The following is a 12,470-nucleotide window of genomic DNA, read 5'->3' on the forward strand; positions in this document are numbered from 1 at the left end:
CAGTAATAGCAGTTCAGAGAGCTACCATGTTGGTGCTATGGGATTGATTTCTCAGTCATCTCTAAGGCTCTAGGAAGAGGAAAGTGTGCAGTTGAACTCTATTTCAAGCTTAGACACATTTCCTGCCCCTTTTTCCTCGGTTTCTCTGCTCCCCTACTGCCACCATTGTGCTTTCTGTCAAAGCCCCAGCAAGCTTCTGCAGCCTGGAGTGATTCCAGGGCTCAGATTGTCTGTTTCAGCTCAAGCAAATATCCACAGTCTGGAGTAGGGATAGTACTGGAACAAGAGGAGGGACTAGGGTGTGGTGTTGTGTTTTGTTTCAAGTCCATGTGTCAGGTCCCTGGGTTAGATCTCTGTCTCTCTCTCTCTCTCTCTCTGTCTCTCTCTCTCTCTCTCTCTCTCTCTCTACTTCATAACTGGCAATTGTGTGTTTGACATCTCAACTTTGATATCCCATATACCTTTCTTCATTGTATTGTTGTTTAGTCATTTTTCAATTGTCCCCTACTCTTTGTGACCCTTTTTGGGATTTTCTTGGCAAAGATACTGGAGTGGTTTGCCATTTCCTTTTCTGGCTCATTTTACAGATGAAGAAACTATATGACCTGGGGTAAGTCATTCTGTCTCTCTGAACCTCAGTTTCCTCATCTATAAAATGAAGGGATTGGATTAGATAGCTTTTATGGTACCCTATGGGCAGCTAGGTGGTGCCATAGTACACAGAGCACTAGGCTTGGAGTCTGGAAGACCTGAGTTCAAATCTAGTCACACACACTGACTCTGTGACCCTGGGCAAGTCACTTAACCTCTGTTTATCTCAATTTCCTCATATAACCTGCCTCCCACCATTGTTGTGAGGATCAACTAAGACAATAATTGTAAAGAACTTAACCACTTAGCACACAATTAGTACCATATAAATGTTATCTATTATTATTGTCATTACATATAGTAAAATTTCTAGCAACAAAGAGTACTGTTGGAATGAAATTTTTACTCTATAGACATAATATGAGTAACAATAATATATACTATGTCAATAATATTAAAATATGAAAATAGCCCATTACTTTAACTAAGAGGGCATGTCTAAGACATGGGCTCCATATTCTCTTTGGAACCATCTCTCTGGAAGACTGAATGAATTCATACCATGAGGAGCCTCTAACTACAGGAAGTTTTCACAGGCATTTGGGCCTCCAAGCAGAGGCTGGATGATAACTTGCATAGCATGCTGTGGTTCCTTTGCTTACATGTATGGGTTGGATTAAGTGACTATTAAGGTCCCTTCCAACTCTCAGCTTCCTTTATTCTGGGTAATCTCAAGAAGGACAAGATATTGATATAGAGAATCAGTTGGGAAAGAAAGGAAAAATAAATAGCATCTATTTAATGATCTCTAGCATCCCAACTAGAATTCCATCATGATGGTAATAATCATGGCAGGCAATGGCATTCAGTATTCCAGTGATCAGCTAGATCAATGCTTTCAAGCCTACCCTTGAAAACAGGGGTGGGACCTATTGCTATGATAGTCTGATTTTTGTGTGGAAAAATGCAGTTCCCTAGGCTGGATCAAATTATCCTATCATTTTATATGAACTATCCCCTGGGGAGACATAGTAGTTAACCAGAAGGTGAGTCAGGTGCTCCCTAAGAAATAGAGACAGTAGTTGTTTGGGAATTGATGCTAAGAACAGTTCATATGTTGCTTCCTATTACTGACTTGTAATTCAATCCATGAAATGTCTTTGCTTTTAATTTATGTCTATACATCTTATATGATTTAAAAAAAACAGTAGTAAAGGGATCATGGACCTGGGTTTGAATACATGATTATCCCAACAGTAACATGCACCTTGATCAAGCTGAGTGGGGTTCAGATTGAGGGATCTCCAGAAGCTACCCTTATATTAATGTTGCATTTTATATTTTACATTGTCCTTTCATAGCCAATATCCTTTTTTATTCTTACAACAACCATATATTGAAACTAATAGAAGGATTATAGCTACATTTTAAGTATGGGGAAATTAAGATTCAATTGGAGAGATGACATGATTTATTGAAGGGCAGAGAGCTAGCAAGTGTCAATGCTGGGATTTGAACATGGGTTGCCTGACCCCAAATCTATTGCTTTTTACGCCACAATATAGATCAGCTTGATTTTTTTAAAGGACAGCCCTAGCCTTTGTTTCCACAACTAAGATAATTTATCACTTGAATAATCACCTACAGGTAATGGAAGAAGTCTTCTAGTTAGGATTTCTCACCCATTTGGTCATGGATCTTGGCTATAGAAATGGGCACCTTTGATGGCTTCTGAATGGGCTCATTTTTTTCCTATTTGTCACCAAGAATATCTTCAAAGTCTATCCTTTTAAGTCTAACTCCTCTGGTAAGTCAAAAAGAAATTATATCCCGAAATGTCTCCAGAATTTGCAGTTTGTGGGTTTAGTCTGTCTTTGGGAACAGTTTTGGTCATTTTTTTTTTAATGATTGGGGAAAAGAGAATGATTACTTCAGAAGGGGGTAGGGGAGGGGTCTGTTTCACTAACTTGACCTAGACTGAACTTATTGTTGATTTGGTTAAAGTAGTTGTCACTGAACCTTAACCTTAGACATTTATAATATAAATGTCACAGTTTTTCTCAGAAAGCTGAAAGGAAGGTGACCTGTCAGATCAAGATGAGCTGTTCATCCAGACAGAAAATTGTCTTTTCTCTGGGGACATAAGATGGACATAACAGTCCCTAAGATGGGAGCCTTGAGGAAGCAACATGGTAGCATGACAACTAAGTGCCCAGTTAGAAGCTGTTTGAGTTGGACAAGATCTTAGAGATAATTATCTGGTCAATGGGTTCTTAACCTGGGGTTGAAAAACTTTTAAAAAATTATTATAGCTGTCTTTCAGTATAATTGGTTTCCTTTGCAGTACAATGTATTTATTTTACGCATTCAAAAACATTTTGAAAAGAGGTTCAAAGGCTTCACCATATTGTCAAAGGAGTCCATGACACAAAAAAGTCTAAGAACCCCTGATATGATCTAAAACACTCAATTCATTGATGAGAAAATTGAGGTGTGTAGGGGTGTCATGGAATAAAGATAATTCTGTGTTTTTCTGGTTTGACAGATAAGACTCACAGTTTCATGTGGTAAAGTGCTCAGTTTGGGACTTCACTTCTGAAAACCTTGTCAAAGTGCTCAGGTTTTGTGAATGCTAGTCAGTTAAAAAGGGAAACAGAAACATCCCGTGTGGTGTCAGTCAGCCTCAGTATGCCTGCTGGGGTCCAGACTTCCTGAGTACCAAAGTTGGCTTATCTTGTGGTTGCTGAGGTAAGAGGTAAAGAGCAGGTCATTGCAAAGATGATTTCAGGATCACCTAAGGGACACTAAGTTTAAAGCAGCTTCTATAGTTGGGTAGCACCTTCCTGGGCACCAGAAAGCAGAACCTTTGATGCTTACTAAAGAAAGTGGGGCAATTTGTGGTGAGAAATTGCAGTTTCTTCAAGGCTAATAAAGGAAAGCTTTTAAAGTGGAAATCCTTCAACAAACCTGACTTCTGCAGCAGTGAAAGGTCACAGAATTGATAATATGTCTTTCTAGGATCATAGATTTAGATTAGAAGAGAATTTAGAGGCTGTCTCGTCCAATCAACTCATTTTATAGATGGAAAGACTGAGTCCCAGAGAGAAGAAGGGGCCTGCCAATGTCAGAGATCTAGCAAATAGCAGCAATGTCATCTAAACTCAAATTTTTTGAGTTTTTATCCAAAAACTATAATAGTTCAAATCTTTGGGGATTCTTTTCAAAAGTGTAAACAACCCAGACTGATAAATCTGAATTGATAAATCTCAAATATCTTTACTCTGAAACTCACATCTGCCCTAAATACTAAAATCAGGCACTTCATGGAATACTTTAGTCAGCTCCAGGTTTTGACTGTCATCTGGTCTATATTTAAAGCTTCTAGGTCATTCTTATTACCTAGTCCATGTTTTCTGAGAAAGGAGGATTGAAAAATAGCAAAGCAAGGGGAATTCAAAACTGTCTTAGTGACTAGACTCAAAATATGGAATGATGTCATTGGGACCATTCAAAGTGTCTATTAAAGTCTTAGATGAATGCATTAGAAAGCATGACATGCTTACCTAATTTGAAAATGACAGGAAGCTGGTAGGGCCAGTTAACAATTTACATGGCAGAATTGGGTTCCAAAGAGATTTCAACAGACTAGAGGGATAAAAGAAAAGTCCTACATTTGGTTTTAAAAAAATTCAAAGTCAATGGAACTATATCAAGGTCTCAGAAGAAAACATTGAATGCCATGTCATACTTATTGGATTCAAAGACGATAGGAAGCTGGTAGAGTTAGCTAACAATTTATATGGCAGAGATCTCAACAGGCTAGAAGGATGAACTTTAAAGCCTTGCACTTGGGTTCAAAAAGTCAACTGTACGAGATGTGGGAGGGCTGAATGGAAAACCATTTATATAAAAATGATATGTTTGGTTTTTTTTAGGACTGAAAGCTTAATATTATCCATGTGACATAGTTGACAAAAGACTTGCACTTTAGGCATATTTGTGACAGCTGCATGAAGAACGGATTGGAGAGGCGAGATATTGCAAGTGAGGAGACCAATCAGGAGGCTCTTACACTATGGTCCCACTGAGGGATGATGAGAGTCTGAGCTGGGGGGGAGGGATTGTATGTGAGGAAAGAAGGTGAGATTTATGCCAGATAGAGAAGCTGAGAGATGAGGGAGAATGACAATTCGAGGAAGACTCCGAGGTTGCAAGCCTGAGTGATCAGAAGTATGGTGGTGCCCTCAACAGAAAGAGGGAAGTTTGAAGGAGGGTTCGGTTTAGGGGAAAAGACACTAAATTCTGTGCTTTGATGTATTGAGTTTGAGACACTTATTAGAAGGAGGAAAAACTTTAAAGAGGGACGTGATAACTTTCTTTGAATATTTGAAGAACTTTCATGTTAAAAAGATATTAATAGGTGTTTTGCTTAGGCTCCAAAAGCAGAGCCAGGAATAGTAGATAGCCAATAGTCAATAAACATTTATTAAGCACCTACTGTGTGCTAAGGGTTAAGGATATAAATGAGAAAAAGACAGACAGTCCCTGTCCTCAAGGAACTTACAATCAAATAGGGAAAAAACCATACACAAAAAAGGAAATGGAAAAGTGGAAGGGAGGGGTTGGCTGCCAGAGGGTGACTGTTTTAGGGGCATGAATTTTATGGAGTCAAAATAAAACAGAGCAGTTGAGGGAAAATGAAGAGTTTAGTTGGAAAGTTTGGAGCCCTATAGAAAGGAAAGCTTTAGGAGGAATTTATAGCTCTGCCCCCCAGCCTTCCAATTACAGATTAGAGGCAGTTGAGGGTGCTGAGGTATTGAGCAACAAAGGTGTTCCAACAAGGGCTGGAACTGTCTTGCTTGCTTACTTCAATGTGAAAAATAAATAAATAAAAGGCTATGAAGAAATCTCCTGCACATTTTGTAGGACCTCTGAGGGTTATCTATGTTGATAAAATCATTGATATGCTTAAGTATTAAGTGCATTAATGGAGAAGCATAGAATCCAAGGTAATTTTTCCAGTACCACTCTAATCTTTGACTTTTATCATTGATTAAGTTTCTATATTCATTTTATCAATAAAAGAAAATTAAATAGTAAGATAAATTTTTTTAAAAAAATCAATGTGAATATTTAAACCTTGGAAATAAACAAGGCTCAATTTATCGTTTTGTGGATTGCTTAGACTTGAAAAAGTGATGGAGAAAATACACTAGTGTAGATTAAATTTAAAAAAGTGTTGTATACACATTTCCCTTCAAGAGAGCATGTTGTTAAATATTTAACGACACACTACTGGAGAAAACACAACTTTGCTGCTGTGTAATGTGAAAGAACACTGAATTTGAAGTCACAAGGCCTTGGTTTAAACCTTGGCTGCAGAGCCATTTACTACTTTTGTGACCTTGTATAAAAGACTTCAGATATGAGTCCAAGGTTCTTAGTCTATAAAATCTGAGAGGTTCGTCTACGTGACCCCTAGGATTCCTTCCAGTTCAGTAGCTCTGATCTTTCTTTCCCATTTTGCCATGGCCTGGCTCATTTTATCAACATGAACATCCAGGGCTTAGATGGAAAGTAGTTTGAGTGAAGAACACAGTAATTTCTTTCTTTCTTTCTTTCTTTCTTTCTTTCTTTTTTTTTTTTTTTTAGGGATAACAATTTCACTTTTAATTATTGCTAATTATGGGACATTAAAAATTATGGGACATTAGTGAAGTGTTTATATCTTTAAAAGTGTGAAGTAATTCTAACTCTAGAACAAAAGAGTGGTTTTTAATATATTATTTAAAATTGTGTATATATCATCACAGAGATCAGACCATCCAATATCTGACAACAAATTATGACTGAGCAAGAATTTTTCTCCCACCAACATTGCAGTCATATCAAATTCAATTGCTTCTTTACTGCTTCTTTATACTGAGAATAGTTATTTTCAATATCACCCTCATTTTAAGTGCAACATCAGATTTTTTTGTAATTTCCAACTTCTTCAGAACCAAGCAGCAACTCCTATGTGACTCCAGTAGTTTTTCTGAAGCTTTAATTTGGAGAAGAGTCTTCAGGATATTTTTTTCTGAGCAGCTCTCCTCCCCCACATATTCCTCCACGTCTGCTTCAGTCTTCTTTTCCTCCCAGTCTTCGGTTTTCCATGATTCATGGTATCATATTGTCAATAGATACATGGCATAGTCATAATTTTGTCTCTGTAAAGGGCACCTGTCAGTAGTGATGGTAAGCAAACGTGTTCTTGTGGCACCACTTTCCAATGAGTTTAACAAATTTCTTCTTTGCATGGTAGTCTAAATTCAGTTTGGAAAGTCTAACTTTTAATGTTATAACTTTTGCTTTGGAGATGGTCCTGGGATCATAAAGACCTGACCACTGCTTTGTTAGGAAGAGTGTGTGCTCAGCTCCATTTCATATAGCACCTATAGCAAGTTACAATCTTCTGGAAGGTCTGAAACATATTTGATGGGAAAATGCTTCTCACATTTCTCATCACTGTCCATGCCCTTGGCCAATCAGTGCAGAAATCTTTAAGAGCTGCACAGTGCCTTTTAATTGCTAGAGGAGTCAAATGCAAGAAATTGGGAATCTTTAAAAGTTCTAGGTTTCCTTCCTTGGCCATGAGCACTCCTTTTTCCACTGGATAGCACATTCGACTAGGAAGAGGCACTGCTAAGGGCTTAAATGGTGCTGCAGCAGGGTAAACACTCATCCAGTCCTGATCAACTGTCTTCTTTGTTGTCCTTGGATTCGGAACCCGTTTTCTGTACTTTCTATTTTTTGATGTTTTATTTCTTTCTGTTTTAAGCGTGTTTGAAACATGGGGATCATTGACCAGACACAAAACCATAGTGAAAGTGCGCAGAGCCCGGGTGGGGGGGTGTATAGCATGGCAGATAGGGAACACGGGCACTGCCATAGTTTCCTTCAAGCACCAGGGATTGCAATCTGAGAAGCACAGTAATTTCTTTCTGAAGGAACTACTGATTAAGTATTGCTGCGAGAAGGCATCCAGAACTCTAGGAAAGATCGTAAAACTCTTGGACCAGAATCCTTGGCCCATGAATTGTTGAGGTATCTGCTCTCTGTGTCTTCCAGTACAAAAAGGATTAGGTGGCTTTGACTCATCCTGGATCTACAGCTTCTCATTTAGAACACAATTTAGGGCAGAAAACAGAACAAAACAAAACATCCTACTGGGTGATACAAGTCCTGGGGTCAAGTCTAAGGGACTGCCAGTTTCCAGCTATGAAATCTTAGGCAAATCACTTCATTTTTCTGAGCCTCAGTTTCCTCATCTGTAAAATGAAGAGGCTGTACTAGGTGGCCTCTAAGATCGTTGACATTCTATGTTTCTATGATTTTCTTCTCAGTCTAGGAATTGGTCCCCAAAAAACTGTTTTCTAAAGCATAACTTTTAAAAATGACCACAAAATTGCAATCCAAAACACTTAGAGATTACCATGGAAATTCTCATCTCCTTTATCTTCAATCTAGACCTGAGTTCAAATTTGACCTCAGACACACACTAATTGTAGACCCTGAGAAAGTCACTTAGCCTCTGTTTGCCCAAGTTTCCTCAATTGTAAAATGAGGATGCCAATAGCATTTACCTCCCAGGGTTGTTTTCAGGATCAAATGAAATAATAATTGTGAAACACTTTACACAGTGCCTGGAACATAGTAGGTGCTTAAATTCTTTTTTCCTTCTTTTCGCCTTCCCTCCCTTCCTCCCTTCCTTCCTTCCTCCCTCCCTCCCTCCCTCCCTCCCTCCCTTCCTTCCTTCCTTCCTTCCTTCTTTCCTTCCTTCCTTCCTTCCTTCCTTCCTTCCTTCCTTCCTTCCTTCTTTCCTTCCTTTCCTCCTTCCTCCCAACAGTACAATAGATTTAAAGTTAAGGAATCTGAGTTTAGATCCTGGCTCGTCCCCCCTCTCCCCACCTCTTCCCCCTCCCCGCTTCCCCCTATCTCAGAGGATTGGACTAGGTTATTTCTAAGGTCTTTTAGGACCTGTTTAGTGCTGCCTGAGCCAATAGACTGTGTTAGGCAGATACATGATATTTGGCACCTTTGACAAAAGTATTATTATTACCATCATTACTATATGAATGATATTAATATGTACTATAATCCCATGAATTTGGAGAATTCCATTCCAGTCATAATACAGGCAGCTTTTGGATTTGTATCACAGCAGAACTGGGACGGCAACCTTTGGCTTTTGTCTGTTACTTCACAATCATCAGGGGTCCAATTCACATTCCATTTATCTGTCTATGAATGAGCTATGGGGCTAAAAGGAAGGTCCAAACAAGGAAGATCATGGGATTTAGAGCTGGAAAGGACCTCAACAATGATTTTGTTCAACCTTTGATTTAAAAAAAGAAAGTTAGAGATAGAAGCAGAGGTATGCTGAAACCAGCTTGAACTGACTCTCCTAGAGCAAATTGTTCAATTATCAGCATAGCCTTTAAACCCTGGCAAATGTTACAAATCAGGGCTTTTAAAAATTGTCTGTACTTTGGAAAGTAATGGAGAAAATATTAATAATGCAGATAAAATTTAAAAGTGTGTCATGTGTATTTTTTTCCTCTGGAAAGCTGGTTGTAAAACATTTACCAGCACATCATTGTAAGACAGAACTTAGGGATAATTTTGTTTGATCCTCTAATTTTGCAGAGGCGCAAACTGAGCTCTCTGGAGAAGGAGTTATTTTCCCAAGGTCACCCAGGTAGCAAGTAGAAGAGCTAAGATTTGTCCCCAGATCATCAGATATCAAATCCATCATTCTTTCCACTGTATTGTGTTATAATGCCACTCACTTCACCTCTGTAAGTTAAAACTGCATAGCACAGGGTAAGGTAAGGAACTGGGCTGTTGATTTCATTGGCATAGGAAACTCCCAAGTGAGGGAACTCCCTCTACCAATGCAGGTTTGCACCTTCTCTCCAGCCTATAGTCTCAGAGAATTGCCTAGAGCAATGAGAAGTTAAGTGACTTGCATAGGGACAATCAGCCATTATTTGTCATAGACAGGACTTGAGCCCAGGTCTTCCTGGTTGGCAGGATAATTCTCTATCCACTCTCTATCTCTCATTGCCTCATTAATTTTGATGTTGTTGTTTAGTCTGTTAGTCATGTCCAATTCTTTGTGACCTTATTTGCAGTTTTCTTGGCAAATATCTTAGAGTGGTTTGCCATTTCTTTCTCCAGTTCATTTTACAGATGAGGAAACAGGTAAATAGGATGAAGTGATTTTCTCAGAGACACACACAGGGTCTGTCTGAGGTCAGATTTGAACTCAGGAAGATAAATATTCCTGACTTCAGGCCCAGCACTCTATCCACTGAGCCACCTAGCTGCCCAGAATGCTTTTCTAAGGCAAATCTAAACCACTTGAACTTCTTTTTTTTTTTTTTTTACATTGGCATTTCCTGATGAGGTAATTATTAAAGCTCAACAAAGCATAAATTCCCCCTTTTATTTTTTCCCACCGCAGTAGATGAGAATGTCACACAGTCCCTTTTTCCTGGAATTTATTTGGGTAAAAAAGTACTAGATAATTTAAAATGATTAAGCAATGCTATACGATATGCATACGAAGTAGAAACAAATAGTGAAATAGGGATAAGAAGACATGGGCTCTATTTTTGATCTATCATTTTTTAGTTGTGTGAGCCCCAGCAAGTCATAGGCTTATAGCTATAGAGTGGGAAGGAAGGTATCTTAGCATTTAACTAATCCAACCCTCTCATTTTTCTTATGAAAAAAAAATTTAAGCCCTGACAAGTTAATTCTCTTACCAGAACAAGAGCATTCATATGTTAAATGGCAGAACTTGTATTTAATCCACATTTGGGGGCAGCTAGGTGGCACAGTGGAGAGAGCACTGGCCCTGAAGTCAGGAGGACGTGAGTTCAAATTTGGCCTCACACACATAACACTTACTAGCTGTGTGACTCTGGGCAAGTCACTTAACCCCAATTGCCTCACCAAAAAAAAAAAAAAATCCACATTTGAATCCAAATCTAGAACTTTTTTATTTGCACCAAACCTTCTCCCTTTCCTTAAAATATCTGTCAGTTTCTCAAGACTATCAAACCCGGCTATCACCTGGGCTACCATGTAGCCTTACTGAAGATTCCAGAAGGCTGGAACATGCTATAGATGCTATATGGAATGGTGCTGAGCACACACTCTTCCAAACATTGGCAGTGGTCAGAGAGCAGAGGTGGTAAGGAGAATTAGCAGAGTTCAACAGAGCAAGAAAAGACTAATTCAGGAGCCTGGGTGAATAGTAAAGTTGACTTTCTGTGGGAGAAAGGGCATAGGGAGTTTTCATCTGTGCAAATGGACAGAGGGAAAATGTGAAAGGATTATAGGATCACAGTTATAGATCTAAAAGGGGTCCTAGAGGCAGAGTTCAATGATTTTAGAAATGAAGAAACTGAGACCCAGAGAAGTTAAATGACTTGACCACGTTCATACAGCTAGTATCTTAGGCAGAATGGCTCCAGGTCCAATATTCTAACCACTACAACATGTTGCCTCCATTGGGAGGGATTCTAGTGATCACTGGGGGGGAGGGGAAATTACATATATATGAATATATATATATATATATACACACATATACATATACACATATAATATATATACACACATATGTACATATATATGTCGGTGGGTGTGGGTATGTGTATATGTATGTATATATGTATATATACACACATTATACATAGATACATATATAAACACATGTGTGTGTGAGTCTATATGTGTATATATATATGTATATAAATTAGCAGTATATATTATGGCTTTCCTTTAAGCCCTCTTGAACACTTATCAATAATAAGCATAGTTTTGAAAAAGTTAGCGTGTGTAGCTAGTATGATGTTAAAATTTCAGCATGAGCACACCCTATATATTTACATCTAATCACCATGTGGCCAGAGAGTCGTCTGACGCTCAAAGAGCATTAAGTGATTTGCTTACGGTCACACAGCTAGTAAGCGTCAGAAGCAGGATTTGAACCCAGGCCTTCCTCTCAATCCAAAACTTTGTCCGCTAATGTTGTCTCTCAGAAATGGCAGCTATTATTATTTAAAAGAGCCCTTAACTAAATTTTAAACTCCATACTTCCCTGGGATGGGATGATTTTTATCCTCAACACTTGTATTTGAGGAGGGGACTTCTAAGCACAGTTAAAAAGGACATTGGCTTATAAAACTTGCCAATTCATTGGTTATATATCTAAGAAGGAAATATCACTGGGGGAAATGGGATGTGGGGGAGAAGGGGAGGAGGGAAGAATATTGCAAATCTGCCTTGGATTATGTAGACCCAGCCTGTTTACTTTGAAAGTTCAGGATTTCATTGTTCAGCAACAAAACCATCTGGTCTTCATCCAATTTCTTTAGGTTTTTCTCATGTTACTAAATGAAGTGTGAAATAAAGGTGAGCTATCATTATTATGACTGTTGCACCATGGCATGATTTTATTCACCCCTCAAAATGTGGCTAGGGTACATCTGCCCAACATAGAGTAAAACTTGGTGATTTACTACCTCTTGTTGGAACTCATTAGCCTCCCTGGAAGTATTAGGGGTGTATTATAACTTGAGCTGGCAAAGTCAGAGTGGAAACTCAGGGATCACGAAGACTCCTTTTCCCCATTCTGTGCTCATTTGCCAGGTGACTCAGAACCAAACCACTGTACCTTTTGCCATAAGCTGATTTCTTCACAAGACAAATGAAGCATAGCAGAACAGCTATGCCTCTTACAGGCATCCCTGGGCACTAGGAAAAGAAACGTAGATGCATGCTTATGCAACAGGGGCTATGGATAATGTATGGAGATGGGCCTT

At 38.7% G+C, this 12,470-nt stretch overlaps 1 pseudogene; it reads right to left on the reverse strand.

Moving 5' to 3' along the window:
- Window positions 1-6,474: 6,474 nt before the first annotated feature.
- LOC114037190 lies at window positions 6,475-7,666 on the reverse strand (annotated as a pseudogene).
- Between the last annotated feature and the right edge of the window lie 4,804 nt (window positions 7,667-12,470).

This window comes from Vombatus ursinus, unplaced genomic scaffold, assembly GCF_900497805.2.
Source record: "Vombatus ursinus unplaced genomic scaffold, bare-nosed wombat genome assembly UNPS02010284.1, whole genome shotgun sequence".
In the NCBI taxonomy this organism is placed as follows: Eukaryota; Metazoa; Chordata; class Mammalia; order Diprotodontia; family Vombatidae; genus Vombatus; species Vombatus ursinus.